A 22,173-nucleotide genomic window follows, 5' to 3' on the forward strand; every position below is an offset into this window, starting at 1 on the left:
CAGCATTGGCTCATGAGCAAATAGCTAGACGACCATTGATCCATAGTGATGGCTCGACGTCGGAGCACTGTAACAGATGTGGACATGTCTGCGTGACGGTTCGACGCCATCTGCTGAGGGTTGGGTAGTGGCAAGCATGCCTTTGCCCCAGCGTCTACTGACCAGAAACCACAGACGCCTCAGGCTACAATGGGCACGTAAACGCTATCTCTGGCGTGCTGAATATAGTCCTATTTTCGGACGAGTCCCGCTGCAGCTAGTCCTACAGTGATGGGCGCATAGTGTCAGACGCTACCGTGTTGAACGCAAACGGGTAGACTTCATTGTTGAGCAGCGTAGTGGACAAACGGCAGGTGTGATGGTTTGGAGCGCCATTGTAAACATGCGATTTCACCTCTTACCTATTGAGGGCTGTTTTAACAGCATTCGCTATATCAGGGACGTTTCAGAGCCCAAGACACTGCCACTTCTGCAGGCAGTTCCACATGTCATATTTCAGCAGAACAATGCGTGGCCTCTTCGAAGAACTACGCTACCACCGCTCCTTTGGTGTGCCCGTTCCTTTGACATGTCGCTCATCGCACATGTCTGGGTACGGTAGGTCGTCCACTTTTTGGTTCTGGTCCTCCTGCAACCGCTGTCAATGCTTTGTCGACGCGCCTACAAATAGCGCGGCCCGTATATCCATTCCTTCTTGATTCCATGCCACGGCGCCTAGAGCCTCTGGTTGCAGCCCATAGCGGCTTTACACCGTACTGAACAGTCACGATCAAAGTGCATGTACAGTTAGGTAATTTTAATCATTTGCGTATTTTTACATGTAAACTTTACGGTCGCAAAAGTCACATATGTTCCGGGCTATTTTGCCGTGGTCGAGTGGATTTTCCATTATAACCCAACATTTCGTTCCCATTTGCGAGGGACATTTTCAAATGGGATCGTACCTTCTTTGAATATTCTATTCAATCCCCCACACGCTACTGACTGCAGCAAAATTCCGTTTATGTGTGCTCCCGCGCAATGGCGTGACCTCACATGCTTTGAATAACATAGCACAATTCGCTGTTGTTTCCGTCGTACACTGTTGCTGTCACCCCGTGGTGGCAGACTCGTACACATCTTCTTTGGCTCGGGGATACAGATGAGATTCAATTTCACGCCGTCCCCCTTCGTACTGAAATTCTTGGCGTGTTTAACAGTTTCTATGGCCTCTCTGTATAGCCTTTCATGTTATCCGCTTGTGGCTGCCAGTACTTGAGTCCTATCAAAATGAATGTGGCGGTCTCCTGCATACTAAGCATGTCACGCCACTGCACAGGAGCACGCATAAACAGCATTTTGCTGCTGACAGTAGCGATCCAGGATATGAATCCGACATTTGACGCAGGTACGATCCATATTGAAAATGTCCTCCGCAGATGGAAACGAAACGTTGGTTGTAAGGAAAAATCCCTCCTACTACATCATAACAGCCCGGAATGTTTTATTAGTTGTGACATTTGTGAGCTCTCTTGTACCTAGTTTGTGGAATAAGTTTCACGGTAATCACACGTCTGTTTCTTGATGCTGAAATTTCCACAAACAGTAGTGCTTGTATGCGATATTTAATCACTTAGACTCCACTTGAACATTTGATGAAGTATTGTTTTACTATTGCTGAGTCAGAAAAATGCCTGCTTTTGTACACACGTCAAAATAAGTTTTGCATCACCTCGGTTCCGAGAGTTCCGGAATCTGAACAGAAAATTGGAATAGAGATGAACATAAACATCATTTCCGCCCTTTTTATTGCTCATGAAAACACACATTGCATGTTGTACCACCATACAGCGAGGCCTTCTGAGGTGGTGGTCCAGATTGCTGTACACACAGGTACCTCTAATACTCAGTAGCACTTCCTCTTGCATTGATGCATGCCTGTATTCGGTGTGGCATACCATCTACAAGTTCATCAAGGCACTGTTGGTCCAGATTTTCCCACTCCTCAACGGTGATTCGGCATAGATCCCTCTGAGTGGTTGGTGGGTCACGTCGTCAATAAACGGCCCTTTTCAGTCTATCCCAGGCTTGTTCGATAGGGTTCACGCCAGGAGAACATGCTGGTCACTCTAGACGAGCGATGTCGTTATCCTGAAGGAAGTCATTCACAAGATGTGCATGATGGGAGGGGAGGGGGAGGGGCAATTGTCGTCGATGAAGACGAATGCCTCGCCAATATGCTGCCGATATGGTTGCACTATCGGTCGGACGATGGCATTCACGTATCGCACAACCGTTACGGCGCCTTCCATGACGACCAGCGGCGTACTACGGCCCCACATTATGCCACCACAAAACAGCAGGGAACCTCCACCATGCTGCATTCGCTGGACAGTGTGTCTAAGGCGTTCAGCCTGACCCGGTTGTCTCCAGAAAAATCCCTTAGATATTCTTTATAGTTACATACGTTCACTTTCCTACTTAATTATCAATAAGAATACACACTTCTCCCAAAGGCAAAGTACACCATGCCGACAAAAATTTCGGAACACCTATTATAATTCACTACAAAGTCGCCGTATACATAACTGACTATTTGTAGGACCTCCTTTTCATATTGTCGTCACAGGAGACATGACAACAATTCTAATACACTAAAGAGATTTTTCATATATCTATTCTGAAGCATTCTAATTTCGAAGAAAATGATCTGGCAGGAAACCTCCCCTATATTCAGTTCGTTCAGGTTATGACTTAACTATACGCGATTTTCGTCGCATGAGTGGTCCTTCATTTGCGAGTAGCCTGCTACGTAATAGCGGAAAGGTTTCCAAAGTGCGAAAAGTTGTAATAGCCACTTGGACTCGTTCTGCTGTTGACCAAAAGTAATGGCCTAAGGCTGCAATGAGGAAAAGCAACTGCACAATACCGGCAACGCATATCGCTTTGAGGTACGTCACGATTTATTATTGTAACGTTTGCTGTGAACACTCTACAGACGCTTGCTCCACTGCTCTAAACTGCACTAATATCTGCAGCATTCTAAACGAGAGCACGCTTTTTCCTTATACTCATGTTCTCTGGGTGAAGCACGACCATGAAAACTGAGTACTGGCACCTCTCGATGAAACATTTGTTGTTCGATCTCTGTACATGAGTTGTTCAACTCTCGCAGTACCAAAGAAGGGGGAGGGTACTTAAGCCCATCCTTGAAAGTATTATAATTTTGTCTGTTTTTTACATTTTACATTTCTTAAAAAAGTATTTATTGTTTTAAATGAATTCTTCTACCATTTTCCAGAAATGTTTTAAAATTTTCAATTAAATTTAACCCAAAAATTTAAGCCGTAGTAATAGATGTCACTTTCCCCAGTGAATGTCATATTCAATTTTTTCAGGTTCAGGACCGTACTTACACATCAGCCTCTCTTTTAAAAAGTATGTTGAGAGTAAAAGTGAACAAGAATTAACAAAATTTACATTTAAAACTATTTTTGCAGTGGTCATAGTACATGGGTAGTAATCGTGATTGAAAGCATCTTTAAGACTATGCGAAACAATGTTTTGCGTTATGGACACTGCTTACACGTCAGTACCTCTTTAAAAATGGGTTGTTAATATAATTCAACAATAAGTACTGAATTTAAGCTGTTCTTCGATTTTTTAGGGTGGGCGTGGAGTACACCCCCCCCCCTCTTGTAATGCGCGTTAAGGAAAATACGTTAATACGTTGGTACTGCTAGGATTAGTATATGCTCTTGTGTGTGTGCGTGTGTGTGTGTGTATGTGTGTGTGTGTGAATCCTTAAGGGACCAAACTGCTGAAGTCATCGGTCCCAAGACTTACACACTCCATAAACTAACTTAAACAAACTTATGGTAAGGACAACACACACACCCATACCCGAAGGAGGACACGAACCTCCGGCGGGAAGGGTCGCGCAATCCGTGACATGGTGCCTCAAACCGGGCGGCCACTACGCGCGGTTATTCTCTCAGTAACGCAAGATCGAATCTGCGAATCTGAGTCTTACCGCCTCTCAATGACATGGTCTGTCGATAGCCACACATGAGGCAACGGAAATGCAGTAGTAGGCCATCGGTTAGCTTTAGAGCGAAACAAAGAGTAGTCCGCTGCTGTGGAATCTCTCTGAGACAGTGGACGTCTTTACGGACCCTTACAATGTGGATAAGGCGTTGACATGTTCAGACAGAAAACTGATTTGAGTTTTTTACGCCTTTAGCACTTACACAATTCAGCTTACGAAACATTACGGTTAGTGTGAAGGGTGGTGAAGAGCGGTGAAAGAAGGACGTGAAAGCAGGTGTGCCGAAGCTGCAATACTGCCCATTAAAACTGCAACACCAGAAAGGACAGAAAATGATGAAATTATATTTACACAGTGGTTACAAAAGTCGTGAGGTACCTCCTAATATCGCGTCGAGCCGCCTTTTATCTGCGTGGTGCAGCAACTTCACTTGGCACGGACTAAACATTTCGTTGGAAGGCCCCTGCAGAAATATTGAGCCGTACTGCCTCTATAGTCGTCCATAACTTCGTAAGTGTTGCTGATAAAGCATTTGTGCAAGAACTGACCTCTCGATTATGTCCCATAAATGTTCGAGGGGTCCAATCGGGCTATCTGGGTGGCCAAATCATTCACTCGACTTGTCCAGAATGTTCTTCAAGCCAGTCGCAAATTTTGGCCCAGTGACTTGACGCGTTGTAACCCCTAAAAAAATCCATCGTTTTTGGAACAAAAGTACATGAATGGCTGCAAATGGTCTCCAAGTAGCCAATAATAACCATTTTCAGTCAATGATTGGTTCAGTTGGACCAGAGGACCCAGTCCACCATTTGCTTCTACAGTGCCTCGTTCACAACTTGGGTCCGCCACAGTCGAACCCTACGATCAGCTCTTACCAACTGAATGAGTATGGGGTAATATCAACTGCAGTAGAAAATGGTATAATGAGAGTAGAATTCGTTAGGTGGGGCAGTGAGTGAGTTGTTGTAAACAGTTGAGTGACAGATTTGATCTCATAAGAATCTACAGCAAATCAACACCGGTAGCAGCAGTATACGTGCAGACGTTACAAACAAAAGATGAAGAGATACAGAAAGTATATGAGGATATTGAACGGCACATCATGGTCAGGCACAAATTCCAGAAGCAGATATTAGACTGTAAGAACCCGGGACCAGGTACAGATTCAGATCATAATTTAGTCACGATCAAGATTAATCTGAAGTTCAAGAGACTAATGAGAAAGAATCATTGCGCAAAGACGATAGGTATTGCAGTGCCCGTGTTGTTTAGAAGAACGATGCTATGTTCCTTCGGACATGCATCCCTGCGTAAGATAATCACAATAAAATTTTTTGCTGGACTTGGACTCGAACCTAGACTTATCGCTTTGCTCAAGTAGTTGCTTTAACCGCTTTGGCTATCAAGTTCTCGTACGTCCATCCTTGTGAGTAATGACCAGCAGCTATTCGGCCATTTAGTTACGTAAAAAAAGAAAAAACTGCAGCCGTCGTTTCGACGTTATTTTATTATACACTCCTGGAAATTGAAATAAGAACACCGTGAATTCATTGTCGCAGGAAGGGGAAACTTTATTGACACATTCCTGGGGTCAGATACATCACATGATCACACTGACAGAACCACAGGCACATAGACACAGGCAACAGAGCGTGCACAATGTCGGCACTAGTACAGTGTATATCCACCTTTCACAGCAATGCAGGCTGCTATTCTCCCATGGAGACGATCGTAGAGATGCTGGATGTAGTCCTGTGGAACGGCTTGCCATGCCATTTCCACCTGGCGCCTCAGTTGGACCAGCGTTCGTGCTGGACGTGCAGACCGCGTGAGACGACGCTTCATCCAGTCCCAAACATGCTCAATGGGGGACAGATCCGGAGATCTTGCTGGCCAGGGTAGTTGACTTACACCTTCTAGAGCACGTTGGGTGGCACGGGATACATGCGGACGTGCATTGTCCTGTTGGAACAGCAAGTTCCCTTGCCGGTCTAGGAATGGTAGAACGATGGGTTCGATGACGGTTTGGATGTACCGTGCACTATTCAGTGTCCCCTCGACGATCACCAGTGGTGTACGGCCAGTGTAGGAGATCGCTCCCCACACCATGATGCCGGGTGTTGGCCCTGTGTGCCTCGGTCGTATGCAGTCCTGATTGTGGCGCTCACCTGCACGGCGCCAAACACGCATACGACCATCATTGGGACCAAGGCAGAAGCGACTCTCATCGCTGAAGACGACACGTCTCCATTCGTCCCTCCATTCACGCCTGTCCGCGACACCACTGGAGGCGGGCTGCACGATGTTGGGGCGTGAGCGGAAGACGGCCTAACGGTGTGCGGGACCGTAGCCCAGCTTCATGGAGACGGTTGCGAATGGTCCTCGCCGATACCCCAGGAGCGACAGTGTCCCTAATTTGCTGGGAAGTGGCGGTGCGGTCCCCTACGGCACTGCGTAGGATCCTACGGTCTTGGCGTGCATCCGTGCGTCGCTGCGGTCCGGTCCCAGGTCGACGGGCACGTGCACCTTCCGCCGACCACTGGCGACAACATCGATGTACTGTGGAGACCTCACGCCCCACGTGTTGAGCAATTCGGCGGTACGTCCACCCGGCCTCCCGCATGCCCACTATACGCCCTCGCTCAAAGTCCGGTTCACGTCCACGCTGTCGCGGCATGCTACCAGTGTTAAAGACTGCGATGGAGCTCCGTATGCCACGGCAAACTGGCTGACACTGACGGCGGCGGTGCACAAATGCTGCGCAGCTAGCGCCATTCGACGGCCAACACCGCGGTTCCTGGTGTGTGCGCTGTGCCGTGCGTGTGATCATTGCTTGTACAGCCCTCTCGCAGTGTCCGGAGCAAGTATGGTGTGTCTGACACACCGGTGTCAATGTGTTCTTTTTTCCATTTCCAGGAGTGTAGTTTGTGAGTTACGTACGTGTTCTTGAGAAGAATGTAGTATTTTATTGTATCCAGTACATATGATTAACTTTTCATGTGGTTTACTGTTCAGATATTGTTCTGTTACTTCATGGGTTGGTACTGCTGAGATATCATTTATGTTGTACTACATCCTTGCAGACTAGTAGCACTCTTTTTGTGTGGTATGATGTAGGTGGTCTGGGTGTGCCTTTTAGTTGGCATATTTAGTATAGTGTAGGCATCTTAACATTCGTCTGTCCATCCCACATTTAGTCTTAAAACCTTAATGCCTGTGACTTACGCTGGCATAATGTTATATTATTGATAGTGTTTTACCCAGTTGCGCAAGTTGGTGTAAGTGGCAGTCTTACACCGTTACTTTTTGCGTTTTGTGGTTGTTGATCGCTTTGTCTGGATAGGACCAGTTAGTGGATTACATACACATTATTAGGTACAATATGATTCTTCATCTGTATCTAATTCTTCGTTACAACGGTAGAAACGTATGACATTTTCTTCACCTTTGAGATTACTGATAACTTATCGTATGATCTGCGGATACTATATGTTATGTGGATGTATATTATTAATTTCGGACATTTACACGTGTTAGATAGTAGTTATCGTTTGATATTAGTTCCACGCAGTACATGATGCATGATGATGATGATGATGATGATGATGATGGATGCATTCAGACATAAATGTCGTCCACCCTGAGTTGTATCTTGTGGAGTTTTTCATATCAGACCCATAACATCCATATGTCGCCACAATTGAATTCATACGTACATTATGTAATTTCCGTACAAGTGGAGGACATTTTAATTGCAAGTCACTGCTTGGTACTGGCGGATAAATTCGATATTGCCGTGTCTGTGTTGTCAAGAAGAACGATGCAATGTTTCTTTGGACGAGCATGCGCTGACTACTGTTAAACGATTGACAGTTACGGTGAATGAGTGTGCTGGGAGAGCTGCCAAGATTCGTGTACCAGAGGGGGACGTATGGAATCTGTCACTGCCTGTCCACTTGACTGTGAGTGACGAGTCAATGGTAGGGTCGGGCGCCCTGGACAGGGGAGATGGGAACTGGGGAATAATAATAATAATGTCGTGTGACGAGGGCCTCCCGTCGGGTAGACCTCTCACCTGGTGTAAGTCTTTCATTTGACGCCACTTCGGCGACTTGCGCGTCGATGGGGAGGAAATGATGATGAGTAGGACGACACAACACCCAGTCCCTGAGAGGAGAAAATCTCCGACCCAATCGGGATTCGAACCCGGGCCCTTAGGATTGACAGTCTGTCACGCTGACCACTTTTTTTTCTATTGCTCTCCGACCTTTTTTGTAACATTTATTTATTGGTATTCTGTTTGGATACAAAATTAGGCAGTTCACAAACACTAAATGAAATGCATCCTCTGCAAAAAAAAAAAAAAAAAAAAAAAAAAAACATTTTAAAACAAATCACAAATTTAAAGGAACAGGAATGTTGTTTTTTATTTATTTATTTATTTATTTTCAATAAAGATCACTCTGTTAAAAGGACATGTAGATCATTTCATCGTATAGTATGTGCATTACATATTGAGTGGTGAGAGAAGCGTGAGGTTCATTATCAGCTGTCAAATGTGCACACCGACTGCACCCGGCACATCCCAACTGCGTGGGGGGGGGGGGGGGGGGTTAAGGAAGACTGCCTGAAGATAGTTGGCAAAGGTTTTCCGATAATGTGACTATCTATGAACCTCATTGTGGGCTTGCTGCAAGAAATACCAAAAGTCAAGTCGCGACTTGGCAGCATCCCCATAGAGGTACGCGATCGTCCAACCTTTGATCCAGACGATCGACTGTGATTTAGTCGCTGGAAAGTAGTCACTCTCCGGATGTAAGAAGGAAGCAGGGGTAATATGTTGCGGGGTCACACGGAGGTAGCAAGCCACCATCTGTCTTCCTAGGAGCCAGACGTCCTCCACCGCGATACAAGTTAAACGGTGATGGTCGTCATCCACTTGGTGACATTTCGGGCATAGTGGAGTGTCCACTAGTCCAATTGCATGGAGCCGTTGGTTGGTGTTGAACTTGCCACAGGCGACAGAGAACCACAGTGCCCGAACAAAGGTAGGAAGGAATTTTTGGTGCACATGTCTCCAAATCTTCGGTCAATGCAACCTGGTGTGTTTGAGTTCAATGCCATTACGACTTATCCGTCGTAGCAGCCAAACATAAAAATCCTTCGCGCATGGCGGTCGCGTGCGCGGAAGCTCGTCTATGATATAACTAAGTTCCACGATAAATGTTGAGACATGCGCAAAATGTGGCGTAATGTTGCCCACCGCCACCAGAGGTGTGAGGGACGCTGGAACCAGGAGATCCAGTAGGCGGGATGTGAGGGAATCACGTCCGCTACGCCATTGCTTGTACATCGTGGCTAGAAGGAGCGCCGTCGCTCGGCAGTGAACATTCGTAAGTCCGAGTCCCCCCTTGTCCGTAGAGAGCGTGAGCGTTGCGTATCGCACCTTGAGGGGCGATCCAATCATCACAAAATAGCCTAGTGCTGATTGAAATCGACGTCCGAGCGTGAGCGGTAGGGGCAGGATCTGCGAAATATGCACCATTTCTAGAAACCACATAAGTGTTCAGATACTCGACTCGCTGCAAAGGATCAAGGCGCCGTAGGAGATGTTGTCGGACCATGGAACGTGTTGTCTGTAAAATACGTCGCTAGTTAATTGCCGCAGTATGTTTTACAGATGAGGTAAAGTCTATGCCGAGATAGCGGAATCGTTGCACATAAGGAAACGGACTGATTTCTTCCGGCGTAAGGCCCCTTCCAACCGGCATTGCCACCGATTTGTTCATGTTCACTGCACTACCCGCCGTCACACTGTAGTCCAACAACAGTTCAAGGACCGTCTTCACCTCTTCCTCAGAACGAACGAGCAGCAGGAGGTCGTCCGCATAGGCACAACATTTGAAGGTGTAGCCCCGTAGTTCCATTCCAGAAAGACAATTGGTTAGCCTCCCAATTAATGGTTCCAACGCTATCGTGAACAGCAGCATCGAAAGAGGGCAGCCCTGGCGAATGGATCGTCGAATTTGAATGGGCCCTGCTATACGCCCATTAACCTGTACCAAGAATTGTGCGCCCCCATAAATCCTTCTAATGGGACCAGTAAAACGGTCTGGAAATCCCATTTGTTCCAGTACAGCGTACAGATAGTTGTGGCGCACCTTATCAAAAGCACTGTCAAAATCAACCGCCACCATCGCCGCTTTAAGCCGGCACTCCTCCGCCAGCGCTATCACATCACGGCATTCGCCAGTAGCTGTTTGCACATTCACCGATCCACCCGGTGTCGTCTGTTCTGGAGAGAGAACGCTACGAATTAACATACGACATCGGGACGCTAGCAACCGTGCAAAGATCTTATAGTCGGCATTAACCAGGGTGATGGGGCGATAATGTGTGACCGTAATTCCTGGCTTCGGTTTATGTACTGGCAACAAGAGGCCTTCCATAAAAGCCGGTGGAATAGGCACATCGGAATTTAACATCTCGTTGTACATTTCCGTCCATCGCGGTGCTATTTCGTTGCGAAATTCTCGATAGAATTCAGCAGGAAGCCCATCAATGCCTGGGGACCGATTCAACGCACCTTGTGCGATCGCATCATGTACTTCCTCACAGCTAATGGCTTCCAGTAAGGTTCCCGCGGCTTCCACCGTCAGTGTACGGGAGACGGACGTGGCTATACGGTCGAGGTCATCGACAGAGGCTGCTTCTTCCCGATAGATGTGTTGGTAATGGTCGACGAATGGAGAGACAATGTCCGCTTGATGCGTCACTCTTCGGTCTTCGCGGGTAATTAATTCCCGTACCAAAACGCGTCGTCGGTGCTTTCGTTCATTCACGACGTGGTGCATAGAAGGAATCTCGTGCCTTATCGTATCGTGACATTTGGCGCGCACCATGGTTCCCTGAAGATGTTTTCGAGCTAAAGCCCCTAGTTTAGCTTTTATCCTTTTGCGTTCGATCCAGATGTCCTGTCCCGGCGGACCATCATCCAGGTCGCGCAGTGCTGCAAAATAAAAGTCGGTCGTACGGCGGCGCCATTCTGCCATCTCCCTGCTATATGTGATGAACGTACGGCGAAGCGCCGGAAAAGTCAGCCACCAATCAAGCATCGTCGTATACCTTCCAACCCTTCGCTCGCACATCGTCCATGTCTCAAGGATCCGTTGACGGCATTCAGGATCATGTAGATGTTGAATGTTTAGTTTTCACGGGGCCTTACTGTTCCACACCTCTCTACGGGGAAGAAGCACCGTAAAGATGTAAGTGCTGTGATCGGAAAATGCCAATGGCCAGCGTTCCGCGTCCTGGACATCATTTGCATGAGCCCGTGAGATATAAATGCGATCTAATCTGCTCGCCGAATGACTTGTCACATAGGTGTATCCCGGTGCAGCTTCATGTCGTAATTCCCACGTGTCACTAAGTACAAGGTCGTTGACAACGATTCGCAACTCCTGGCTGATGTTTGCTTGCGGCCATTGGTCTTTCTGGCTGAGAACACAGTTGAAATCTCCACCAATTATTACACATTCATAACGTCCATGGAATAGTGGAGCAATGTCTTCTGCATAAAATCGCGCCCTTTCCCGCCGCCCGCCGATTGTTTCCCGACAGTGCATAAAGATTGGTTATGCGTGTCCCAAACATCGTGAAAGCCATTCCCCTGGCCGACGGAAGATAACACGCGTTTTCCACTGGGAAGCCATCTCGCACGTAAACTGCCACCTCACTCCCATTGTGATCTCCATGTGACGAATAGGATTGGTAGCCTGCGATGTATGGGAGTGCAGCTATGTGGACTTCCTGCAGCAAAGCAATATCCACATCAGATGTCCAAATCGTTTCCTTCAGTAGGTGTATTTTGGCCGGTGAACGCACGTCATTTATATTTAATGTCGCAATACGGTTCGCATGGCGTTGAATCCCACTCTGTCGAGGCGAAACAACATCTCCCTGCATCGGCGCTGGGGGCTGAGTTAGAAGACGTTCTCTCGCCCCTCTCCCTTCACCTTCAGCAATTATTAGGCCATCTTCGTGAGTGCCGGCTGCCTTTGTATGACGTCCGGCGCCTCCTCAATATCGTCATACCACATCTTTTCAGGCTGTGATATATTCGCGTCCATAGCCACAGCATCTGCGTCTGGAGAGACAACTGGCTGTGATTCCTCTTCAGCATCACCACGTCCCGGTACCGTCAATGTGACAGACCGCTGTGGGTCTGATCGAACAGTTCCCATTGCCTCATCCTGTTTCGTAGAGGCTGTTGTGTCGTCTTGGTCCACAGGCACATCGTCGTCGGGGCAAGCGGAGTCATCCCGAGGAGATGTCATGCGACGCCGCCGTTTCCTCCTTTTCGGGGAACGTTGTTTGCGTGATCTTCCTTCCTTGTCCTCATATTGTAGGGAATCACGGCTGCCCGACAGAAAAGCATCCGTAGGAACTGGAAGTGTTTAGAGTCCCATCGTTGAACTTGGCGGGAGTTCGGTCGAAACTAATGTTGTCGTCTCAGAGTGCGTTCCAGACGGAACAGCATCCGTAGTGGCTGGAACTGCTTCTTGTACTATCGGTGTGCTTGGTGGGAGTTCGGTCTCATCTGATGTTGTCACCGTAGATTGTATGCTCGATGGGGCAGTATCCTCTGTCATCCCGACGTCTGCGACAAGGTTTCGGAGAGTGCCATCTTGGTCTTCCACCGGGGCTGTGTCCTTTCGGTCATCAGCGGACGCAGTGAGGGCTTTGGCATAGGTGCTCGGTAGTACTGTCATTGCCGGCGACGGCTCCCGCACACCTGAAGGCAGTTGCGTAATCCGCCGTTGCATACACTTCGACCTGAGGTGTCCCTCCTGGCCACAGCTAGAACATGTACGTGGTTGACCATCGTAAATCACCACCGCCCGACAACCACCAATTGTCAGATAGGACGGTACATGCTTCTGAAGATCAATAGTGATTTGTCGCACTCCGTTAAGAACGCGGTACGTGGCAAATTATGTCCAGCGTTCTGCCGTGTGACCATGTACCGTGCCGTATGGCTTAAAAGCCTCGATAACTTCTTCAGCCGGGAGCTCAAATGGCAGCTCAAAAGCACGTATTGTCCGTACACTCAGACCAGCATGTTCTACAGTTACCGTGCCGACATTCCCGTCACTATGGCAAAATCGGAGACCTGCTTTTGTCGCCTGTAGAATTCTCTCACACGCCGCGTCATTTACCATCTTAACATACACCGTGGGAATAATGATGGACAGGCGAATTCCGACAATATCGTTTGGCGGTATCTTGACTTCCTCTCGAATGAATCGTTTCACTGCTAAAGCCTTTGGTCGTTCGTAGTCTCTGCAGAAATTGAATCATAGTGTAGTTTTCCTGTACTTGTTCGCCATGATCGTTGTAACTAGCTCGCGCGCAGACTTAGTCCACAAGTAAACAAACACTCGCACACGCCACACAGGCGGAAGTATCGGACCTCCGCTTCGCACGGCCGCTAGCACCGAATTGTCCACTCAGCTACCGGGGGCGGACTGAGGAGAGCTCAGTGTTATACTGAGCCCCCTAACCATGTTCTAGGTGCAGTCTTTCACTGATGCTACTTCACCTGATGGGAAACCTGCTGTTTTGTGTCAAGTTAGGCAAACACAAAAGGGCAGGGGTCTATTAATAGCCAGCAGCTCAAACGTACGGCGAATAATGGTACCCCTTAGGGAAATGGCAGCGAGGGACAGAAATACCAGGTGCACTCAGTGCAAACACCTTGTGGCCTCAGTCACCATGTCGAAGAGGATATTCCGGCAGCCATTGAGGAAAAACTGCAGATTTTGGCATACACTGGAGCAAACGGTGCCTGTCGTCTGTGCTCCGAAGTTATACCTGGATCACTCCGGTGAATGGCAGAGAAGGTTGACAAGACCAGCGTTGTGCATGGAGTCCCGATGAACCCCACAATTTGCAGATTTCTATAGGATTCAGAACTGTAGATGCCCCCTAAATTGGTCAGGAGTCCGCTACACATCAGAGGCAGCTACCCAGGTGACTAACGGTGTGGTGTGCTTGCAAGGATCTTTTTTTTTTTTAGATTAGGTGACCCTTCATCCATCCATATAACAACAGCTGTAAGACATCTGGAAGTATTAGTGTAAGATCCAAAGGGTATCCTCACAGACGAAAGCATTAAAATCGCAGTAGTTAACCGCTGAATCATTCGCAACGAAGTGCCAAAGCTTCAAGTGGTCCTGAAAAACAATCAAGCTCAGATAATACTAGATACAGGAAGCTCGTTATAATCTGAAGAAAATAGCAGTTAGATTTTTAGGGAGAGCTTAATCATACATCGAAAGGATGGTCTAACGGGAAATGGAGGTGGTGTATTTGTTGCAGTAGGCAAGACAATCAAATCCTCCTATATAGAAATTGGAGTTCCATGCGAGCTTGTGTGGACAAGACTCGGCATCAGTGGTGGGCATAAAATGATACTTGGATCCTTCTATCGTTTACCAGACTCGTTTCCTGAGGTAACCAGAAACCTTGGAGAAAACCTCATTCACTTGTAGGTAAGTTCCCCAATCATACTATAATCGTCAGTGGAGACTTTAATCTTCCAACAAGCAAGTGGAAAAATTGGATAGTGGTGGGCGTGACAAGACAACCTGTGTAACATTGTAAACATGTTCTCAGAAAACTGGTTGAAACAGGTAGCTTAGAGCGCCACTCATGATAGAAATATAATAGATCTAATGGCAACAAATAGATCTGAACACTTTGAGGATGTCCACATCAAAACTGCTATCAGTGATCATGAGGTGGCTGTGGCAACAACGATTACGAAAGTACAAAGGGCAACTAAAACAAGTAGAAAGATTTATATGTTTGGCAAGCTAGATAAAATAACAGTAGTGTCATATCTCAGTGATGAAATAGAAACTTTTAGCACAAAACAGTAGCATGTAGATGAACAATGGCTCAAGTTTAAGGGAATAGTTGACCATGCACTGGATAGTTATGTACCCAGTAGAAAAGTTCATGTTTGGAGGGGCCTTGCGTGCCATACAGTCACTGTAACCAAACTTTTAAAGAGACAGAGACTACTGTATAACAGGTGTAAGACAAAGCATAGGGCTATAGATAGACAGATACTGAATAAACCCGTTTTGGTCTCAAGAGAGCAATACGCCAAGCCTTCAATGATTACCTTAGCAGAATACTGTCAAATGTTCCCTCAAAAAACCGAAAGAAATTTTGCTTGCATGTGAAGGCTACGAGTGGCACCAAAGTTAGCGTCCAGCCGCTTGTGGATGAGACAGTAACTGAAATTGAGGGTAGCAGGCCAAAAGCAGAAATGCGTAACTCTGTTTTCAAATGTTTCTTTAGAAAGGAAAACTCAGAACTATTGCCCCAGTTCAGATCTCATATCATTGAAAATATGACAGAAATAGATATTAGAGTCAGTGGTGTTGAGAAACGGATGAAACTGTTAAAACTGAACTAATCTCGAGAGCCTGATGCAATCTTTGTCAGATTCTATAGTGAATCAATAAAAGGTGATCCAGACGGCGTTTGGCAATTTGAAACCGTAGATGACCTCTGGCAAGAGTCGAAACCAATAATACAAATGAACACAAAACATGACCCAGACAATGTTTATCTTTATTATATTAATTAAATTTGGAACTGAAGATGACCTCTTGGAAGAGACTTAACCAGTAATCCAAATAAATATAAAAAGTTGCCCAGATAGTGTTTGTCTTTAGTGTATTAATTAAATTTGGAACTGAAGATGAACATTGGCCAGAGTCGAAACCAGTAACCCAGATAAACATATAAAGGGACTTAGATAGCTTTTGTCTCTATAATGCTACAAGAGGCCACCATGCCCTCGGAACTTATGTCTTTAATTATATCATTCATGTTATGTCAACAGTAGAGTTTCAAAAGACCCTCCAGTACCAGTTTTACACTTTCTACAAGGCGCCAAAATGACCAATGTACTCTTTTACGAGGCTGACTAATATTTTATCTGTTGAGCTTACTTATTCATAGTCATCCTGAATAGATGTTATCGCTGATAACAGATAAAGCTAAGTTAGAACAATTTCCACCAGCAACCTGCGTAAGCTAACACCCTTTCTCATTTTATCTGAATACACGCAAATATATCTTCATAAAATGCCTTGATTAACGCACTTTTCTACGTGATATTAAGATCTATAGCCCGATTTGACTCTATTTGAAAAAATGAAAAGAACATTTAAGCGTAGTTACTGCTTACATTGTGTGACGGAAAAAATAGCAGTCATAACTCATCATTTGGTGAATTTTATCATCACACACACTCCTAATAGGTACATAACCTGATTTCAAGAACGTATATACAACCAAACATATAGGAGAGTTACATGCAATGAACTTACGAAGCTCAATCCAGTAACAGCTTTTTACCTAGAAAGCTGAAACATAAAGATGCATAGCAGCTGCATAGGACGTGATACGATGAGCAGCCGCCTCTCTCGAAATCTGCTGTTCCTCACTTACCTTCTGACCTGTAATATATGGAAAGGATGACAGAAACATTCCTCGGATTTCAGTTTTTAAAATGTGTACACTGAGTGCAATACTGTCTTCTTTGACCAATATTCCTGCTGAAGGCAGAGAGGATCCAGTGGTTCAGGGTGCTGCTAAATGCAGATTTCAATGTGCATACAACACCACGAAAGTAACTGAATGTTCAAGAAGGGATTTATTAGTGGCTTGGGGAAGTGAATAATCTTCTCAGAAGATTCAATTCAACTGATAACTTAAATTGTTGATGGTGTTCACCAACCAGACACAAATTGGTTTCAGATTACTTTATGCAAAAAGTACCGTTATCGATTTCGAATTTTTTGCAATTTATCATCAGGCGGTTTTTCAAGCTTTCATCGATACATATTATACATTCGTTTCCAGTGAGTTGCCGTGAAGTGACTGACTGATGACGAATTGTAAAAATTTCGAAACCAGTAACGGTACTTTTTGAATAAAGTAATCTAAAACTAATTTGTGGCTGGTTGCTGTACACCATCAACAGTTAATTTATACAACAGCCAAGGTCTCCAGCCATGTCTATGTACGACAAAACTGCAACTGAAAGCTATTTCGTCTAAAAACATAATCACTGATATAAGAATGAATACAACTGTCCGAGCGTGAATACGTGCCGTACTGGATCACCACAAAAAAGAACTAAATAACAAAATTTTCTGTACGCTTTGGAAAATGCTGGAAACATTTAACTAGACGAGAGTGTGATGTTTGTTTTGTAAATAGTAGTTTTGTAAAGAATAGTGTGAGGAATCCAACAAGTATGTTATTCGGATGGACTAATGAAAACATGATACTGTACCATGTGCCTCGAAACTAAAAACCTCACTGAACGACGAGCATAAGTAAACGCACATTAAAGATATGAAAATGGTGCAAGCAATATTACGCCAAGACGCGTGACGTGAGCCGAAACCCAACTATACATTCGTAACTGAGAATGACCAACAGGAAACACCCTTGAATCATCGAAGCAAATTAATACATTAGCGCGGCATTGGTTACCGTAACAGGTCGCCAAACTATCACTCTTCAGATATCCCTTCTCAGCTGGTCAGAATCTGCGACACCTTCAGTAATCGACCACTTGGTACAGAGCGTCATAGTAGTGTACTTGCAATCCAGAATATGCAGAAGAAGGAATAGTTGTAAAATTGTCATCGCACTCTGCTTACAGTTTAGAACAGACTTGGAATGCTTTCTGCAGGTTGACCTTCAGAAGACATTCCAAATTCACCGTTTAAACTGCTACATATAAAATTAAACATAATATTGGTTTGTAATCTACTATAAAAATAGACAGATTGTTCTTCAGAATATACGTAGGTACGAAACACCAATATTTAAAATCAATAAAGCAACAAGTTGGCAAAAATAAAATGCAAAAGTGGACATACTGTCCTTACAAAAGCGTACTGTCATGCCACACAATGGTTAAAAATAATATTGCCATAAATCGACATGTTAGAGAACGGTACGTGCCATCAATTATAGAGCCAACAATGAAGTGTTGAGAAGGTTATATTACGGTGTAGGGGTGTTTTTTAAAGTTAGGAGAGGACTCCTTATTGTGCTTAAGAAGACACAAATTATACAACAGTATCAACACATTTGACAGCATTGCGTATTGTGTATGTAGAGGGAAAGTTCGGAGATGATGGTTGTTCTTATCAGCATGACAGTGCACTTTGTCATAAAGAAGCGTCTATGGAGTAGCAGTTTGTGGACAATAACATTCCTGAAATCGACTGGTCTTCCCAGAGTCACAACCTGAACTCAGCGGAGCACATTTTTGATGAGTTAAAATGTAGACTTCACTCCAGACCCCAGCATCCTACCTGATCTCGACTGTTGAGGGACAATGGACAACCATTCTTCCACAGACATTCTGACTCCTCATTACATCGTATACAGGGAGAGTCACCTAACGTTACCGCTGGATATATTTCGTAAACCACATCAAATACTGACGAACCGATTCCACAGACCGAACGTGAGGAGAGGGGCTAGTGTAATTGTTTAATACAAACCATACAAAAATGCACGGAAGTATGTTTTTTAACACAAACCTACGTTTTTTTAAATGTAACCACGTTAGTTTTGTTAGCACATCTGAACATATAATCAAATACGTAATCAGTGCCGTTTGTTGCATTGTAAAATGTTAATTACATCCGGAGATATTGTAACCTAAAGTTGACGCTTGAAACCTCCGACGTTCAGTTGTGTGTTGTAACAAACACGGGCCACGGTCGGCGAGCAGCATCTGCAGGGACATGTTTACGATGAGGACCGTGTTTACGAGTGTGGCTGTAGTGCACTGTTGTGGTTTGATCTAGCTGTCACAGTGTCCGCATGTAGCGCTTGCTGCTATTGTTATTCTGCATTCGTCTCCGCACGCAGACCAACTGTAGTACACCGTGTTACCAGACGTCTGTGATAGTGTAGTGTTGTAGGAACTGTGACCATGGTGTATTCGAACTCTGAAAAGGCGGAGATGATACTCATCTATGGCGAGTGTCGACGAAATGCAGCTGAAGCCTGCAGGGTGTATGCAGACCGATACCCGGACAGAGAGCATCCAACGTGCCGCACATTGCAAAACATCTACCGCCAACTGTATGCAACAGGTATGGTAGTAGCACGCAAACCGGTCCGTAACAGGCCCGTCACAGGAGAAGCGGGTGCAGTTGGTGTGTTAGCTACTGTTGCCATGAACCCACACATGAGTACACGGGACATTGCGAGAGCCGGTGAACTGAGTCAAAGTAGTGTCATGCGCATACTGCATCGTCACCGCTTTCACCCGTTTCATGTGTCGCTACATCAGCAATTACATGGTGATGACTTTAATCATCGAGTGCAATTCCGTCAATGGGCATTAACAGAGAATGCGTTGCAGTTCTACCTGTTTACCGATGAAGCGGGTTTCACAAACCACGGGGCAGTGAATCTACGGAACATGCATTACTGGTCCGTGGACAAACTCGTTGTCTCAGACAGGTAGAGCGACAGCGACCGTGGACTGTAAATGTATGGTGCGGAATCATTGGCGACCACCTCATTGGTCCTCACTTCATTGCAGGAGCAATATAGAATGATCTGCCAACGTTGCTCGAAAATGTCCCACTGGAAACGCGTCGACGTATGTGGTATCAGCATGATGGTGCACCTGCACATTCCGCAGTTAATACTAGGCTGACCCTTGACAGGATGTTCGACGGGCGTTTCATAGGACTTGGAGGACGCATAAATTGGCCAGCCCGTTCTCCTGATCTTACACCTCTGGACTTCTTTCTGTGGGGTACGTTAAAGGAGAATGTGTACCGTGATGTGCCTACAACCCCAGAGGACATGAAACAACGTATTGTGGCAGCCTGCGGCGACATTACATCAGATGTACTGCGGCGTGTACGACATTCATTACGCCAGAGATTGCAATTGTGTGCAGCAAATGATGGCCACCACATTGAACATCTATTGGCCTGACATGTCGGGACACACTCTATTCCACTCCGTAATTGAAAACGGAAACCACGTGTGTACGTGTACCTCACCCCTCATGATAATGTGCATGTGCGTCAGTGAAAAAGACCAATAAAAAGATGTTAGCATGTGGACGTAATGTGCTGTTCCAGTCTCTTCTGTACCTAAGGTCCATCACCGTTCCCTTTGGATCCCTACGTAATTCGGTGCTCTCCGATACACACGATCGAACAGTGGAGGAGTGGTACTCAAGCGTCAAGTTTAGGTTACAATATGTCCGGATGTAGTTAACATTTTAGAATGCAACAAACGGCACTGATTACGTATTTGTTTATATGTTCAGATGTGCTAACAAAACTAACGTGGTTCCATTTAAAAAAACGTAGGTTTGTGTTAAAAAACATACTTCCGGGCATTTTTTTATGGTTTGTATTAACCAATTACACTAGCCCCTCTCCTCACGTTCGGTCTGTGGAATGGATTCGTCAGCATTTGATGTGGTTTACGAAATATATCCAGCGGTAATGTTAGGTGACTCGCCCTGTATATTATAGAAAAATTAGAACGCAAGGACAGGAGCCTCTTGAAAGGTGGAGCTTGGAGTGGGATCCTGATGCTGGTCCGGACTGCATGGTTTATAAGCGCAGTATCCACGTTCACAGTTTTAACTGTTCCCTTATATTCAGTGTCATACGTCGTTTCAGTTTTATTCAAAATGTTTCTTATTACGGTTATTTATTAGGTAGCCACTAGATGGCATTATATGAAGGGAAACATGTAAACAAATTCACAGATAACCGTTACTATCTGTCCACATGTTTGTTACCACAGCTAAAATCACACATCATGTAAGTGGTTGATACGATTTCTACTAGAGTGTGCATTTTGTTATACGTAGTACATACTGTCAATTCAGTTATTTTTGAATTCATGCTTCAGTGATTGGAATGTGGTATGCAAGAAAAGCAATATAAAAGTTTTTATATATTAAGCTGTGAATATGAGGAAAAGTGTGTGATCGAAGGATTCAGTGCCTTTCGATCTTACCTGTTGTATAACGGAAATTCATAATTGCAGGTGTTTCCAACTGCTCCAGTCGGCCTTAAACTACTCTATTTCTATTCTTCTTCTCACCAACATACTTACGGTGTGCTTCGCTATCTTCGTCGCTTCTGTGGTAAGTAACAAACATACATTATGGTTTGTAAACGTACGAACGAAAAGGTTCATCTCTTGTCACTATTGATGTTTATTATTCGCACCAGAACTTTACTGCAGCTATTTTGATCTGCCGTACGTTCTTACTGACATATACCGACGAGCCAAAATATTTTGTTCACCTTCTTAACTGATCCACCTTTGACACTCAGAAGGGAACCTGTCGTAGTTCGCACTCTGAGGCAGTCGAAACTTTAATCTACCCTCGATATGCTGGAAAAATTATACGTTTAAAGCCGGCGGCAGGCATAAAACGTCATCCAAAATTATTTTGAACAATTAGTTCATGAGCCCACTCGAAGCGTAAATGGTTGCGAAAGCATACTTGATCTCTTAGCAACAATCTTGGATAAATAGTGAGTATTGTGACAAATATAGGGATTAGCAACCACAAGGCAGTTGCTGCTAGGCTGAATACAGTAATACCTACAACCATCAAAAAGAAACGCAAAGTATATCTATTTAAAAAAGCTGATAAAAATGCTCTTAACGCCTTTTTAAGAGACAGTCTTCACTCCTTCCGATCTGATAATGTAAGTGTAGAAAAGTTGTGGAATGTTTTCAGAGAGATAGTATCGACAGCAATTGTGAGATATACACCACATAAATTAATAAGTGATGGTGCTGATCCCCTATGATACACAAAACGGGTCAGATCGCTGTTGCAGAAGCAGCGAAAAAAGCATGCCAAATTTAAAAGAACACAAAATCCCCAAGATTGGCAAAGTTTTACAGACGTTCGAAATATAGCGCGTACTTCAATGCTTTTAATAATTTCCACAACGAAGTTCTGTCTCGAAATCTGGCAGAAAACCCAAAGAGATTCGGGTCATACATAAAGCACACCAGTGGCAAGACGCAGT

Source organism: Schistocerca piceifrons, chromosome 1, assembly GCF_021461385.2.
Source record: "Schistocerca piceifrons isolate TAMUIC-IGC-003096 chromosome 1, iqSchPice1.1, whole genome shotgun sequence".
NCBI classification, from domain to species: Eukaryota; Metazoa; Arthropoda; class Insecta; order Orthoptera; family Acrididae; genus Schistocerca; species Schistocerca piceifrons.